The following is a 7,500-nucleotide window of genomic DNA, read 5'->3' on the forward strand; positions in this document are numbered from 1 at the left end:
ACTGTTCATGCCAGGGGATTTTTCCTTGCTGTTTCAGACTTTTGTAAAGTTTGGCAACTAACTATGAGCGTTTTCTGTTTCTGTGTGTCAGATCAGACACAGAGGCACTAAAAAAACCCCGGCCTCACCATGTGAAATTCAATATAATATCACCACAGTCTTTGCTTTCCCATTTTCAGAAGTTGTGTTGTCACCACTGTCAGCACAAGCACACCCCAGCACACTAGCTCTGCCTTTACAGGAAAACAAAAACATTTTTTTATTATTATTATAATAACTGACAATAGTTTCTTTAAATGTGGGTCACTGGGCAAAGCATGCTTAATGCATTTCGAGCTGATTACTATTTTCTCACTCATGGTGCAAAAAAGTTGTACTCAGTGTCAAGAAACGAAAGCCCTCCTACACAACACATCCAAACTCCCCTCTGTTATTTCCACTGGGTCAAACAAGAGATTTCAAGCTTCACCCAAACCTTATGTCTGAGACAGAGCTACAGAAACAGCTCAGGAACAAGTTACTTCAAGTCCACGGAGAAGAGCGCAAAGAAATCCTCCCAGCAACTCCACAAACAGGAGGGAAAACACAATGATGGCCAGTGTGAAACAGGCACTCATTTCACATCTGACATTAAGATGCAGCGAAAAACCAACTAAAGAGCAGAAAAAAATGTTGAGCTCAACACAGGAATTAATTCTGTGATTAATTCACATAATTCTGTGTAAGAGTTGGACTAGTGAAACCTGCTCATGATTATTACCAGGTTCTGCCCTGGACTGCAGTGGTGTTAGCCATTTAGTGCTGTGTTTACATGGTAAGAGATAGATCAGACCAGAGGAGAAACATCTGAATCATTGGCATTGCATTCCATTTTGTGCTGAATCATATTCAAGTTTCATTTTCGGTTCGGGGGTTACCAGAGACTGCACAGCTCAGACTTCAACTGCCTCCAGAGCAACTGGGACCTACACAAGTATGAATCTCCAAAAAAACTACATGCTTTATCTCTGGTGAGTGTAATTTTCAGTTGAAATTGCTATACTCTAGCAAATCTTCTCCATGCCTCCTTAAAGCAAATTACACCTCAAATGCTATCATCAGACAAATTAATTTTATAGTCACATTTAAGCATACAAGATGTCCATTTTGCTGTCTCTATGAAGACTTTCTTTGTTTTATGCACTTTTTTTTGAACAGTGCAATGGCAGAACTACATGTGACATTTTCTCCCCTAAATGGTACCTGCTGAGAAAAATTCCACCATTAAAAATGGCCCACGCTAGCATTTAAATGTTGATAATAATTAGCCTGACATTTGAAATACAGTGGTTGCACTGTTGTCTTGAAGATGTTCTGCTTAACATTACCTAACTAGCCCCTTTTCATACTTACGTGCTCTCTGTACATTATTCTGTCAGTTACTGAACAAATAAGACATCAGTTGCTAATGTATTAACATGCAAAAACTACGCTTAAGGGCCAAACACTGCCCCCAGTCCACAATGTAACTCCCATTGATGTCAAGTACTGTTAAGGTTGTGACAACCAGTAAAAGAAGGGAGCTGAAAAGTAGGGGATCAATTTTCTCCCTGATCTGCAAGGAATTTATGCAAACGGCTCCCTGCAGAAGGAGGGATGGGAAAGGCGGCGGCATGGGTCGTGCCACTGGATGGATGGGAGCTGCTGGTTTCCTCCTGCTCTGGCCCATTGTGCACAGCCTCAGCTATAGCATCTTAACCTTTTGGGGAGTGCCCAGTCACCTCAGGTGTGCTGGAAGGTCAGGTCCCATCGCTCCCTGCTCTTTATGTAACATAAAAGTAGGTGGCTGCTAAAAAGTGGCAATAATTCGCAGAACAAGCTGAAAATGAAAGTATCCACGGAAGGACAAAAATATGCCTTCCTCCTCTTTGGGTGCTGAAGAATTGTACATTCCTTGTGACCTATCTACAGACAACCCTGCTCAAGAGTGGCCAGTGGGATGACCAGAGGAGAAACCACAGGATAAGTCTTAGGAGTAGCAGGCTTGGAAGCAGAAGAGAGGAAATTTCTTTCTTCCAACTGGTTCTTGGACATCCCAAGCCATGAGCATGTATCCTGGCTTGGTACCTGCAAATGTTTTAGGGCCAAAAGACTTACACATGGCTAAATTCTGCATGTAGACAGGAGAGTATTTTTTTATGCTTTCTTAGATAACGGAATCCTGTAATGCTCACAACGCAGTGGAGCACATTAACTATAAATGATACAATCTAAGAATGAAGTAATGGCATTGCCCCTGCATTTCCTTGCTTTTGTCTTCTCCAGATTCTAACCAGAGAAGGCCTTACCTGCTTTTTGTAAGCATGTGATTGCCATCTCATCTGTTCTATTACTAATGAGTGCCTCTCATCCTAACACAAACGAGGATGATACAAGTGATGGCAGCAGGAAGCTTAGGGTACACCCACTCCTTTCCCCCTAGAATAAACACTGTTCTCAGGGAAGGTACGTTGATAATAAAAATACATTTTTAGAAATTTCTCAGGCAACTGTAATTGCTATGGGAATGGTGACTCTAATAGAATGTACCTTCAACACGTAAACTCCATAAATAAGAAGGCTTAGGATTTGAGAGAGCAACATTTTGCCAACAGACAGGACCTCAGCTATCCTGAAGATGTGACATTAGAAGGATGCAAAAAATAGAGGAATTTGAAATGCAGATTAAGGATTGCTTAATCCCGAAACCTAAAAGCTGATGCTTAGGTCAGTGTCTCACCTCTCAGGTTGGCTTTGCATGCACATCCTTTGGTATATGCCTTTAGTGAAAATAGTTAAACCCACTGCAGACTTCAGCAGGAAACTGTGATGCTGTTTTGATCCCCAATAACCAGCCTACTGCAGGCTCCAAGAAGTGTCTGTGATACTATTTCAAACTCCAGTAACAAGGAACACTCCTGTACTGTGCAGGCAAATGACTTCATTTTTTTTCTATTTATATTTTCAGCCAGAGTCCTGAGGCTGCTACCAAAGTTGCACTGTCAGATGAGATACACTACACATTGGTGAGGCTCTTGGCTCCCTCTTGGCTTCTCTTCTCAGGAAATGTTTGTTGCTTTGTTCCTGCTAACGACAATGGGATTCATCAAAGTTTATATATTTTGACTGAGAGACATTAATTTTGGCAGTTGTGTGGTCAGCCAGCCTCTGCTATGCTTGTAGCTGCCTCTGCACTGCAGGGAGAGGCCAGTTTCTGGATGCTGAGGACCAGGAGGAGGCTCATCTTCCTGTGAATCTTGAGGGTGCTGATTAAATCACATACACTAGATCCCCAGACTGGAATTTCTCTGCTGAATACATACTTTTAAATGGTTACACAGCAGTAAGAGCACAGCTGAATGCTTTTAGAAACATAAATAATTTATTATTTATTTATCCTTCAAGATAGCCTTCTCTCCTGGTAGATTACAGAGCTTGTTCACAGGAGAAGCAAAAGCATAGCCTGGAGGAAGACAATATACCTTCAGCTTTTGCTTGAAATCAGTGTGGAATTGGCATGAGTCTAGTGCTCAGGATGTTCAAGAAGATGCTGTTGCTGCTTAACTGTACCCCTGATCTTATTTAAATGATTTTTAAGTATTTAGGGACGTACCTTCTATGTCGCAAGAAATTACAAGCACATTATCTTATGTGGAATCAAACTGTAGAAGAAAATTCTCACCGTAACAGTGCAACTTCTTTTTCTCTGTCCAAATTCTGTTTTTCTCTTTCTTAAACATAGAGAAGTGAACTATTCTCAGAGTTATCCTACTGATTAGTTTAAAAACATAAGAATACTCTAACCTTTTTTCAGGACTGGACAGACAAGTGAAGAACAAAAGATGGAAGAACAGTTGTAAGCTCTACTGAGAGACTCTCTTATTTAATGCCATTTAATTCAATTTAAATGTGCCTCTGATGAAAAGGGACAAAAGAATCACTTTCATTTTACAAAATCTGTGTTTGCTCCTGTGTTCTCAAAGTTGGGGAACCAGTAAACAGAATGGATCTGGCTGCAGAGCCCCTAGCTCACAACATTTATTTGTGTTTTATACAGGAGAAATCACCAGTGTTTTCATACCTGCATTTTGACTACATTACCTGCCTCTTACTTCCACATTAATTTTAAACCACTTCACTGATTTGAACAAAAAGGCACCAGATAACTGCAGAATTTAGTCCACTTTTTCCACTGACCAACAGAAAAAGCTGGCTGCAGCAAAGGCAGAAGAATGCAAGATTTACAGCGGAGAGACAGAGCCAACCCTGTGTTCTGATTAGCAGTTTGGATGCCATTGTTCTGTCTGGAAAACACATGTCATCCTCAGAATCACCCAAGCTGTCCATTGACATCTGCCAACATATCCTCCATCACCTCGCTCTCTCTTTTTTCTCACTTTCTCTTCCTTACACCTCTTTCCTCATTTCCCTGCATGAAGTATTCCAGTGCAGTTAGGAGTTACCCCTTGTAAAAAGTGATGCGGCTTTCACCCCCCACAATAACACCTTCAGTCTCAAGCTGACCATCCCAAAACAACAGAAAATAGACAGTGCCTCTGAGTCTTCTCACTTGTAGGATTTGTGCCATGTTTCACTCCAGGGACAGAAATTCATAATAGCCCAGAGGCTTCATATTTTTAAAATTGTCACACTAAGACTTGAGTGCCACCATGAAAGAAGCAGTAGAAAGATGCCTGAAGGTAGGCTGGGAAGAATCCAAAATGATGTCAGGTTTCCTTCTACCTTCCCATCAATAGGGTCTTTGAAGAAGAAGCCTCTTCAGAGAAGAAAAAATAACTTTCTCTTTAGTTAAAAGGGCTACTATGGTTGCAGTTTGGAGACTGACAGTTAATGTTAGTTTTACCTTAAAATCTATACAGCCTCATGGTTTGCTGTGGATGGCTTTGCCTCCACGAGTTTTGATGATGTCCTTGAAAGAGAAATATAGATGCACCGCTTCATTTTGTGTTGACTATGGAGGTGAATATTTTATCCCCTTTCCTTTTCCTGGCTGTTTGCAAACAGCAGTGATAAATCCTATGCAGCATGCCTAAGAATTGTGGCAGAGGAGAGAAAATCAAAGCTTTTACTGGACTAGAACAGTTCCAAGTCTGATAGTTCTCTTTGCTTGCTGTGGTGACTGATGATGAGGGACAGAGGAGATAAAAGAGGTGCTGGAACTGTGTTTCGCTGTCTATTATCTTTTGTCTCCAAGAGATACTTTTATTATTTTCATTATTGTTTTCAGCTTTTATGTAGAATGAAAAGATTCTTAACTAAAGGAAAATATGTTGGGTTTTTTTTTTTGAGGTCTATGCATTTTTGTGTGTGACTTCATAGGGAATAGAATCTTACATTCTTGAAGAGTCCTTAGAAAAAATGTTGGTGCCTCTCTCTAGTTATACCATAGTACAGCTTTTCCAGCAAAGAATAATTTCTGTTAAAATATTGGCTTGGCGGTTTCTGGAAGGTAGTAAATTGTAATTCATCCACCATAATGTCTATCAGCCTGTTGAGAACTTTTTCTTTTGTTGTGAAGGCCCTGAAACAGTTTGTACAATGCTGTCACACTCAGGTAGAGCTACAACAGCTGATCATAGTTATTTTTTAGGGACCCAGCTCTCATACTGTCTCTTTGGAAGAGTTTAAATTCATACCTGCTAGCTTAAATGATTGCTAATTCTCCTCCAGCCATGCTGTCACATAACCTCCTTTTTAATACAAAAGTAGCACCTCAGTTAGCTGAAGGGAATGGAAAGATCCTTCATGAATGAACACACCAGAGACAAGATCATTCAATGTCCTGGATAAATCCCAATCACTGTGAAACTTCAGCTGCAGCAGCAACTCCTGCAAGTGGGAAGCCCTGACTAGAAACCCATGCACAGTACCTGAGATGTTCCCAGCACAACAAATCACTATCATACTCCCAGTTCCTCTCACCTCAGGTTTCAGGGGAAAATCCTCAGGACCCAGATCAAAACCTGGGAACGTGAGGTTCTGCACCAGCAAGGAGGGCCTGGAGATTTCATACCTGTGCCATGCTCCTGAGCAGCCTGGCTTGTGGGCCCTAATATTTAAGTTCAGGTGGAATAAACAACAAAAAACTTCATTTAAATGAGTTTTGCATTTTACTGGAAGCACTGAAATGAATGAAATCAATCCAGGACAACTTCTTGTTTTCAATATCAATTGTTTCTTCTCTGGCACTTTGATACAATCTCCTTTATTTCAGTGGAACCAGGATCTCACTCTGCACATAACTCAGCCAGACCTTAAATCACCCATATTTGTTTATTCCCAGACTGTAACTTTATACTCAGCCTGTAACTACATATTAAAAAACGGAAGAAAACAGAAAAACATGGTTTCCTTCCCCTCTAGTAAAATTCTAATGTTGACTACCTTATTTAACCCATGGAGAAAAAACAAATTAAAAAGGAGAGAAACATTATCCTGATGCTTCAGCAAGAAAAAACCCAACCCTGAATGTGTGTCATTCATTCAGTCATTCAGATTAGTGCCTTCTCCTCTGTAGAAAATTACTCAGGTCCTCTTGCTTTCCAGGATCTACAGTATTGCACTTCTAAGGAAATAATACCTTGATAATCTGCACTTCAAAACCCAAGCCAATAATTGCTTTTGATGATTAAAAAAAAAAAAAAGTGACAGAAAAAGAGGAATCTGCAAGGCTACAGCAAAGGAATGCTGGAGAAAAGATGCTTAGACTACTGGTGCACTTCTGTATTTCACTGTAATTTACAACCTATTTGCCAACAGTTCTGCAATGATTAGTAAAATATGTCAAGAAGCTAAACAATATAAGCATCGCACTGAAAGAAATTTAGCAAGACCCCCTCTAATTATTATTGTACATGACAATTCAACAATTCAACAAAATATTTTAAATCAGTGAGAAAAAAAGCAATATTAACAGTCTTTTCAGAAAAATGCACTTATTATCATGCCTGAAGGATATTCAGGAGGAATGTGAAAATAACTGTAATTTATTTAAGACCTGGAAGTATGAAATAATAAGCTACTGAGCCATCAGAATTGTTTTGGTGTTGTTATCTGACATGAGGGCAGACCTTGTCTCACTTTAAGTTTTATAGTAATAAGACCTTGGAAACAAAACCTTGAATAAACAGAACATAAAGAAAAGGGAAATGTGTCCTTGCATAAATAGATATTGTGTCTATCACCTTCTTCTCTAAAGGTTGCTCAACTTTATAAACCATGGAGTAGGTAGAAAGTCATAAAAGTGGACTGCATTCAATGGTTCAGAAATCACAGCTTGGTCATTTTGCAACTTAAAATGAGTAATGCCACCATGTAAAAAAAAAAAAAACAAAACAAAACAACACAAACAAAAAAAAACAACCTTATAACGATGATCAGTTACTATTAAGAAGCTCTGTATCCGCTGGCATTTTATCCTCCTCCACCCCAAAGATAATAGCTACACATCTGACTCATTTT

At 39.7% G+C, this 7,500-nt stretch overlaps 1 protein-coding gene and 1 long non-coding RNA gene across 2 annotated transcripts in view; one reads left to right on the top strand and one right to left on the bottom strand.

Annotated features, from left to right (window-relative positions):
• The window catches only part of ZEB2 (zinc finger E-box binding homeobox 2), a 113,535-nt gene that overhangs the window by 34,314 nt on the left and 71,721 nt on the right, over positions 1-7,500 (bottom strand). The gene's annotated exons all lie outside the window — the stretch shown is intronic.
• LOC134047420 (uncharacterized) overlaps positions 908-7,500 on the top strand; it is a 10,839-nt gene continuing 4,246 nt past the window's right edge. Inside the window, exons 1-3 of the long non-coding RNA XR_009933439.1 lie at positions 908-1,010; positions 2,987-3,044; positions 4,076-7,500. The exon at positions 4,076-7,500 is cut by the window's right edge and continues 4,246 nt beyond it. This is a non-coding gene — a long non-coding RNA (uncharacterized LOC134047420). The remainder of the gene's footprint in view (positions 1,011-2,986; positions 3,045-4,075) is intronic.

Source organism: Cinclus cinclus, chromosome 9 (assembly GCF_963662255.1).
Source record: "Cinclus cinclus chromosome 9, bCinCin1.1, whole genome shotgun sequence".
Classification (NCBI taxonomy): Eukaryota; Metazoa; Chordata; class Aves; order Passeriformes; family Cinclidae; genus Cinclus; species Cinclus cinclus.